Here is a 10354-nt window from a genome sequence, read left to right as displayed (position 1 = left end):
ATCATGGTAACAATATTCACATTAAAACTCACTAAAAATTAGGAGAAATCAAAATATTTTAAAATGTATTATAACATTTATAATAGTTGGACATGTGTTTTTATGCACACATGAATGACATTCCCAAACAAAAATAACAATCACAAATAGACCCGCTACATATTATCAATGCAGCTCTTGAATTGTTACTACCATTCCGATCGTGTCATTGTACGATGATAGGAGAGAAACATAAAATATTATAGTGACATTATGTTATCTACCTTCTTTTTACCTTTTTTTTTTTTTGGGCACCTCATACTCATTTAAAGTACTCATTTAAAGAAGATGATATGAGCATTCTTAAATGAGTGACTTTTAGTGGATGTTTGTTTTGAAAAAATATTTAATTATATTAGTAATTTATTTTTTATTATTGATATTATTTTATTTGATTTGACATGTAATAAAATATTTCACTAATATTCTATTGTCAAAATGACATGATAAGTAATATAAGAATTAATTTAATTAATACTTCTATTAAAATATTTATAAAATAATCCTAATCTTGATATAAATTTACTTTTTTTATTAATTTTTTAGAATATTCATACCATATTTTCATTTAAAATAACAAGTAATATAAAGAATATTTTAGAAAAAAGTTATATTGATAATAAGAAGACAAAGTGAAAAAATAATATAATTAATTAATTTCATACCTTTGACCACATGAAAAAATTCTAATATATTAATAGTAGAATATTTTAGAAATGCACAAAGTAGGTAGTTTAACCATGCAATGCTAATAAATACCCAATAATTTTTTAATGATATTAAAATAATATTTCATATTTTTTTATTAATATCAACTAAATAAAATAATTATTTATTTATATTAATTTTATCAAATATAATAATAATTTAAACCTAATAATATTTTAAATAATTTATTTTATAATAATATTTTAATTTATATAATACTATATTACCCAAACCATTCACATATTAAAGGTTGCCTTATTTGGTCATTGGGCTATCGGCATCATGACATGGGCCCAGTAAGATGTAATATCATAAGAGAGGTCACCTCAACATTATTAATGGGGTAGGTAGAAGTGGGCTCCATCTTGTGTTGACATTTTAATATCAGTACTAATAATATTTCTAATAAAATTTTGATTGGGGCGGGTAGTTTTGGTTGTCTACAAATACATTCTTTTTGTTAATGAAAATTTTGTTGCAATTAAGATATTAACAGTATAATAAGAAGGAACTTTAAAAAGTTTTATTGATGAATGTAAGAATACGTGTAATTTGATTCAAACCATCAAACCAAAATTAATAATTTAAAATTTATAATTTTGTTCGATTTGATTTATAAAATAGTTTAAATTGAATTATTAAATTTAGAAAAAAGGGTTTACACTTTGGATTATGATTTGAGTAGTTTCCAAACAAGAAAAATTATAGTTTTGGAACAAAAAGCAAAAGAAATGCCAAATGTTCTTTAATGAAATTAGATTAAGTTTTTATGGTGGTGAAAAGGGAAGAAATTAATCAACTTAAATGACTGAAAATGGAATGAATGAAATTTATCATTGGCCTATTGTATGGATTTATGTAAGTAGTTAAAGTAATATATTTAAGTTAGTACTGTTCGAAAAATGGAAAACTAAAAAGCAAGGCAACTTGCTTGAACAAAAAGTGCAAGTATCAATCAATTCAAAGACTTTGTCATAGTAAAATATAATGTCACTTACTCAATTATGTGATGTTTTAGTTTAGCCCTATATGTTAAATACGATATATTTATTATTGAATAATTTTAATGAGTTCAAATTGTAATTCAGACCAGACCGAACTGTATTTTTTTATTTTGGTTTGTTCTGGTTTGAAACCTAAAATTGTATAGTTCGGTTTGAAATTTTTTTGAAATGTTTTTTTCCTGTTTTATTTGGTTATTGTTGCAAAATTACTTTTTGGAACTGTAAATGCTCAAAGTGTGAAATAACTTAAAGTTCCTTTTTATGCTAAATTTTCCAAGAATATGAGATTTACAATTTTGGAATTGTGAATGGTCACTCTCTAATTTGTAGAAATTGTAACATGTTAATCCTTGTTTACAACATGGATTTTGTTTTTACATCTTGCCAAGTTCCAAATTATGTCGTTTGCAATGTAATTGATTAATCATCTATGAAAATTTTGATGATTTTATTGAATTCAAAGGGATTCAGACAAGATGATATTTGAGCGTCTCCAAAAGGAATTTGAAGCTGCACGAGCTTCCCAAACCCAAGGTAGCCTTGGCAATGGTGGTAGTATGTACTTGTATGTTTGTTATATATACAACAAAATACGTGTTCATTCCAGGAATTGCACTGTCACCCTTCTCTTACATGCCTTTCATTCACCACCATCTTGTATAAGTATTCTCTTAGAATATTGGTGGATTAAGAAAGCCAACTTTTTGCAGAGATTTGTTTAGATGGTGAACAATGGAATGACGGTCTATTAGCTACAATAAGAGAACGGGTATGATTCTGTTAATTCTTATCATTGATTACATTTTTTATGCGGTCCCTCATACTATTCCATTGAAAAGGATTATAGAGTTAGTCACTATACATAGATAACATCATTCTTAGTACTCTTCCCTGCTTCTTCTCCATGGTAGAAGTTGCCTCGATTGCCAAGATTATCATATGGTTTACTCTTTTTGTAATCATCAAGTGCTTAGAATTATTACTTGTGCTCTTTATCAGGTTCATATGGAGGCTGACAGAAAGGCATTGCCAGTGGACGCAAATGTCCCTGCAGATTCTGATTTGCAGGAGAAAATTACTTATAAAGTTGGTAATAAGGTAACATATCCTAGTAATTATAGATTTTTATAGCATCCACTTGCTGAAAGAAGATATGTTATTGTATTTGAGAGTGGCAGTGTTCAAAAATTAAATCGCTAAACCAAACTATATGGACTCCTTGATGAATGCAACACTTTGAAATGTATAGGAAATCATAACATCCTCGAAGTCATACATGTTTGCTCAAATATTGATTATATAGGTAATGACTGCAAATGTTTTGTTTTTGAGTTCATCTAATGGAAGTTTAGATGAACCAGACTATACAGACTCCTTGATGAATGCAACACTTTGAAATGTATAGGAAATCATAACATCCTCTAACATGTTTGCTCAAATATTGATTATATAGGTAATGACTAAAAACTTTTCGTTTTCAAGTTCGTCTAATGGAAGTTTGGACTAGTGGCTAATCCAACTGTTCACAAGCTGCAATCTAAAATTGAGAAATTGACACTTATGTAAAGATTAAACATAACAATTGATATCGCTTTTGCATTTGATTATCTTTATCACCATGGTGAGATACCAATTGTTCCCTATGATCTTAACCCAAGGAATGTACTATTTGATCGTTGTTGGTGAATTTTGTGGTAACCTCAAGTTCAAGTACCGCATGTAGCCATGAAGTTAGAGGATTTATTCCTATAAACAAAGGAGCAACCATCCGTCTAAAAATGCTCCTGTTATGTCTATTCGATAAACACGTCTACAATGTACATTTGTGTGTTGCACTAAACTATCAACTAACAGCTTCGACATATGAGTTTTGTTGCCATTTTTCAGTGAGGTCGTTTATTATTATTCGTGCCCTTGGTCATAGTATCATTGAGATTATGGATATTTTTAGAATGACCATCATATGTGTCATAAGATTCTCATGATCAGTCGTTTGATCCCTTTATCAGAATTCTACCATTCCAAGGACATAATATTCTTACCAATATATTATGTTTAACATTAATATGTATGATAGATAACCTTTTATTAATAAATGAATAAATTTCATCATTACAAATGTCAAAATCAATTGGCTCTAGGGTACTATACTAACATTAATTTTAGAAGAATCTTGTTAATTATCCTACTAGAACATAAACAAATGTGAACTCATAGAATTATGTTCCAACCATTATAACGGGTGATACCCCTCATGATTCATCTACTAATTCACTGGCTCATTTTTTCTCTAATCCAATGGACACAAAAGCTTTTCAAGTTCCTCTATCGAACTCTACTCCAAGCCAAAACTACTGGCAAAAGATATAAAACCACAACTGATAAAACCCATACACCAAGAGAACTATCATCCTTATTTGTTGCTTGAATAGTAACAAGTGACTTTGCCAAACCTTCTTCCAAAGAGGGGGAGTAGCAAAAAAGGCAACAGGAAAAGAAGGAAGAAGAAGAAACCAAGAAGTAGAAATTTAGGGGGTACATGCAAAACTGCAGACTAAAGATGATCTTCGAACTTTTTATTAAGTTGATTTGATAAACTACTATTATTGTGTTTTTTCCCTATTTTGTTGAACAGTTTTTAATGTCCTAAGGACACAAGGTACATGTGTTCTTTGATACATTCCACGGTCTATTTTAAGCTAATGCTTTACAAGATTGATAAAATGCAAGTTTCAATAAATGTTTGGCTTGTTATATTGTTGATGGTTTTTTTTAAATGATTAGTGTGAATGTTTGGATTTTCACATGTTCAAATTCAGGTTCTTGCAAATGTTTGCCAAAATGAAATGTGTATGACTAAAATTGTGTATCCGATGCAGGATAAACTTTTTAGCAAGCCGCTTCCTTAAAATGACTTTGTTCATCAGTCTGCCAATGGGGGATATATTCTTGGAGAACCATGAAGATTTCACCCTAGTGAACATTTAGTCTATAACTAATTGTGTACGCATATTGAACACTTTATGATTGCAATTTCAAGAGTAATACTATATACACAAATAATATACATAATTTTATATACAACCAATAACATATCATTATATAATTAGATAGTTTAAAATTAAAGATAAAACAATACTCAATTACATGATAATATATCATTAGTTATGTATAAAATTATACACATTAATTATATACTTAGTTTTATTACAATTTTAATAAATTATCTTTTCAATGCTTTGGAAAAAAAAAAAAAAGTTATGTACAACATTTGATACATATTGTACTTTTTATGATTCTTGCAAATGGGATAGGTGAATATAATATATTTTTACAAGCGTCAGGAATCAAGGATAATTGGTTCACTGTATAAATAATCTTTCCTCTTCATTTTTCTTCAACCTGAATAGTATGCTCTCTATAAGTTTATGCATGGTTTCTTTAAATTTTAGTTTTTTATTGTGATAATTTTTCTTGAGTTCTTTTAATAGGTAATGTTTCTTTATAAATAGTGAAGAAAGACAGAAATCTAAGATTAAAACGATTTCAACCTTTATAAAAAATATTTCAATTTGTTTTTCAATGAGATCTTTAACACCTTCATCTGATCTAGAAGCTTAAAAAAATGAGTGGAATACTTGTGACTCCTTTAATATTTGTCAACTGAATATAATTTTACAATTGTGTTTGCTTGTTTGTTGAAAAATTATTTGTACTGTGACAAGTTTTTTTATTTATAATGGATTTGAATTTGTTGCACTTTGTTCCATAAATGTAGGTTGTTGTTATAGTTGAAGTACACAAAAAATGAACTTTCCCTTTTACATTTATAGTTGGCTTTATTGTGCTGACACATTGTGATCATAACCAAATTGTATTATTTACATAAGTCCTTAAAAATTTTCAATATGTATAAGAATTAAGAACTGTTGTTGATTTTCTAAACACTATTGTACCCCTTCTAAATTGAATATAATGGTTAAAGATTCAAATATAGGGGTTAAAAAAATCAGTTCCCAAATAAAAGAAATGTAAATTGGTTAAGTCTAAGAGAGAAACTAGATTCTTGAGAAATTTCATGTGGTTTTTATCCAAGTGGATGAAAATAAAAGAAATGGAAGTAGGTGAAACCAGATCAAAGGTAAAGAACTTTTGGAGAGAAAGTGGAGCCAGTTACAATGTATAACATGTTGATTAATTATGCTTCAAACACACAACTTAATTGTAAAATTAAGACAACAGTTTCATTTGAAGAATTATATAATTTATCTAACTGTTCTATAACTAATTAAAGAGATGTTATTGAACCAAATGCTACTTTTTTTGGGATCCAAATTTAGGATTATACACACACACACACACATATTTACAATAATAATTTTTACAAAACAAAAGCAATCTCTCCACATTTGTTTAGTATTTACAACTATTTTAATAGAAAAAAGAACTCTCAAAATAGGAAAATTAATTAAAATAAGCAAATATGCTGTCATTTATACGTTTTTAGGCCAACTTTTGTATTTTTTACCTTTATAAGCAAACCCATATTTTTATTCCAATAATACTTTTTTTTCACTCACTTAACTAATCTCCTTTCACCGTTTTCATCTTATTTTCACTATTATCTCTTTTCTCAGTACTCCTCTTCTCTTGACACTCCGACGGCAACACATTCTAGTTGTTTTCTTTGTTATTCATCATCATATATCAAGTAACTTTCTTTTATATAAATAGCAACTTATATTAAAAAAAAACTATGAATCGAATAACTTTTTTGGGGGGATAGAAGTAAACAAAAAAAACTTTAATAATAATTTCTGAGAGAGGTTGATTTTTTTTAGTTAAACATTTATATTATTTATAAAGTCAATATCTATAAAAGTTTTGGTGCCGAGATCTAAAAATCACTTTATTTTTTGCTAAATTACAGGTTTTGCTTTTGCGGAGTTTGCATTTGAGTGGTTTGCAGTTACAGGGTTTGCGTTTGCATGGTTTGCATTTTGTTTTTTGTTTTATCTCTCTTTGATGTTTATGTCTATTATGTTTCTGGGGTACTTAAGTAAATAAAATTTTGTGTATACAGGAAAATAGGTAACCTAATATATTTGCTTAGATATGGTGGATATTGGGTTAACGAAGGTAATAATAGTTTGAAATATATCAATGGAGTTCAGACATTTATATCAATCAATAAAAAAATAAATTATGATGGATTCATAGAAGCAGTTTGTACTTATTTGTGCATTGATCAAAGTTGCAATATTGTAAAAATTTATATGCAAAACTTGACCACCTTCAGTGATGTACTATATTTGTTAAAGGGTGATTTTGATATTTAGATTATAATGAGGTTATCTAGGACACATAAAAGGGACCCGTTATTTCTTATAGTGTTTACAAGGCTTACAAAAGTTAGAACCAACATGCAACAACAACAAACTGAACCACAACCAAGGGTTCAATCATTTGAAGCCATGGATGATGCAAGTAACTCTTTGGACAACATATATGGTGAGACATAACCAGAAAATATGCCTAAAGGTCATGGTGTTGAGTTTAAGGTAAATGATGAAATAGCAAGGCAGTAAGAACCTTTGTGGGTTACACTAAAGAGATCTTATAAGATGGGTCATATTTTAATAGATAATTTCCAAACGAATAAAGAAGAATGTGGTGGTTATGATGAGTAGGGTGATGATATTGATGATGAGTAGGGTGATGATGGTAGTGATAGTGATAATGGTGGTGATAACGAATGTAATGATATTGGTGATAAGAGTGGTGATAATAGAGGTGATAACGGGGGTAGTAATGAAGTAAGGGTTGGTCCAAGTAGGTTAGTTAAGGGAAGTTCATTTCATAACACTCCAATAATGCATGACAGACCTATTTTTATTAACGTGCAAGTTTCAAGTCCATTTTTTGGCAGTCCAAAGCCTTATGGGGATACGAAAAATAAGGGTATTATATTACATTCAACTTTACCACGAGATAGGATAATTAAAGTGAATGATCAATTTACATGTAAACAAGTGTTGATAGATACGATGTACAGAGATGTTTTGGAAAAGGGTTATCAGTTCAAAGTGGCAAGTTCAAACAAAAAAAGATGAGCTATCAAATGTGCATATGCTTAAGGTAAATGGAAAGCATAAGAAGTAAAATTACAAAACACTGGCATTTTTGTGTTACAGAAGTTGGAAAATCACACTTGCCTTCGGGATGTCATAATGCCTTACTATAGACAGGCAAGCAAAAAGACACTTGGAAAAATATTGCAGTGGTGTTTACGGTAGTTGAATATGTCTATAGACCAAAAGACATTATAACGAACATTGTAGATAGGTACAAAATAGATGTCTCTTTTACTCAACCTTAGTATACTAAGAATTGGGCATTGAATGAGACTAGAGGTTCTCCTGAGGAGACATTCAGACAATTACTAGTATATTGTTACAACTTGGAATGAAGAAACTGTAACACTATTACACACATCGACACTGATAATCAGTTCCATTTTGTCTTTATGGGTTTAGGATGCTCTATTAGAGCATTTCGAAAATACTGTCATCTTGTCATTTGTATTGATAGATCCTTTTTAAAAGGATGATACTGGGGTACACTATTTGTTGTTATAGGCAAGGATGGAAACAACCAGATTTATCCTTTGGCATTTGGTATGGGGGGAAAGGAAGAACTGATGACTTGGACCCTCTTTTTAAAGTGTTATATGGGTGCATAGGTGACCTTCTAGATTTGGCCATCATTTCATATAGACACCATGCTATCATTCATTACATGAGAGAAGTGTTCTCAAATGCACACTACGGTTGGTGTAACCATCATATAAAAGATAATATGCACAGTTGGTATAAATAAACAAAACATATACATGGGTTGTTTTGGAGAGCAATGAAAACTTATCAAATACTAGATTTTGAGGAGGCAATGCACATGATTAATATGAAAATCCATCAGTGAGTGCTTATTTATAGGATATTAACTATTGACGTTAGGCTCGTGCTTACTTCCCAGGTATCTGATATAACATAATGATGACAAACATTATAGAGTCGTTTAATGCCTTGGCACGATACGCACGAAAATTATCAATTATGATGCTACTTGAGTTTCTACGTTCCACTATGCAACTTGGCAAGTCCAAATAATTTTTCAAATTTTAATTTCTCAAATTATGTGCACAAAGATAAAGTATATACTTATAATGTTTGTTTGATCATGCTGAGGCTTGTATTAATCAACTCATTTCATGGATAGAGGAGAAATTGGTAGGTTATATATTTAAATCAGCCAACATGGTTGTCAAGCCAACTATTGTGCACAAATATGAAGGGCACGGTGTGGTTCAATTGGTCACTGTAGTGGATCTTTCTATGAGGGAGTTTAGTTGTAAGAAATTTCAATTGTCACATATACCGTGTATACATGTTATAGTTGTGGCCAGGTTTTAGAATCTTTTTAACTATTTTTATTGGATAAGCAAGTACTATTCAATCGAGTATTGAAAAGCAATATACAAAGACAATTAGAGGACGAGGGACATCGCATGCTGGTACGAACCCATTATCTATTATATATCTTATTCCTATTTCTATTGTATCTAAAGACACACTCTAATATATACATTCAATCCACCCAAACTTCGTTTCATCATATCATAAAATAGCATGATAACATAATAAGCAACAAACTAAATATACATCAACCATTCACCATGAAGCAACAACAAAAAATATGCATTGAACATGAAGTAACAAAATAAATATACATCGACCATTCATTATGAAGCAATAAAAAAAATATACATCAAACATGAAGCAATAAAATACTAATAAAATAATGTATATAACTAATTACGTCAATGAGAGAAAGTCTTAGACGTGATCATCCTGCGCAAACAAACGATATCTTCAACTGCATAGTTAAATAGGTAATCGGTGGCTAAGTATTTTATCATTAAAAGTGTGAAGACTCCACATTCACTTGATGTCGTACCTTACTGTGGAATATTGATACATCGTACAAACGTAAATAGCTCTATGTTAAGTTCATCACCTTTAACCTCCTAGTAGCTAGTGACACAAATAATAGATGAGAGGTGCTAATATCATACTATCATCTCAATGAACCTATCCGTAAAACTTATAAAGTTAACTGAAGAGTTGTATATAGTCAGAGTCCACGTTTTGAAGTCAATTTCATCGCACATCCAATGTTGACAATCATAATTGATAGGAATATATACCTATAAAAATGATAACCAAAAGTTAGTATAAAACAATCATAATTGGAAATGTGTTAGTGTTTGTATAATGTTGAACATATGTATTACTTTGTCAACTTTCACCCACGAGATGTATCCTATATCTTTTGCCCAATCTGACACCTATTGACTTATCCCTTCAATGAGATCTAGTAACAGTTGAGGCCATTGAAAGTTTTCTTGGCTAGCCGTATCGCCAGCCAGAGAAAAACGTATCAACACATGTCCATCTAGCATCTGGGTATGAATAGCGTAACATAACTAAGTAATTATCCATATATTGAAAATACAACAAAAACATAGATTATAATTACATTAT

Source organism: Mangifera indica, chromosome 11 (assembly GCF_011075055.1).
Source record: "Mangifera indica cultivar Alphonso chromosome 11, CATAS_Mindica_2.1, whole genome shotgun sequence".
NCBI classification, from domain to species: Eukaryota; Viridiplantae; Streptophyta; class Magnoliopsida; order Sapindales; family Anacardiaceae; genus Mangifera; species Mangifera indica.
The sequence above is the reverse complement of the archived record's forward strand: the minus strand, read 5'-3'. Positions refer to the sequence as shown.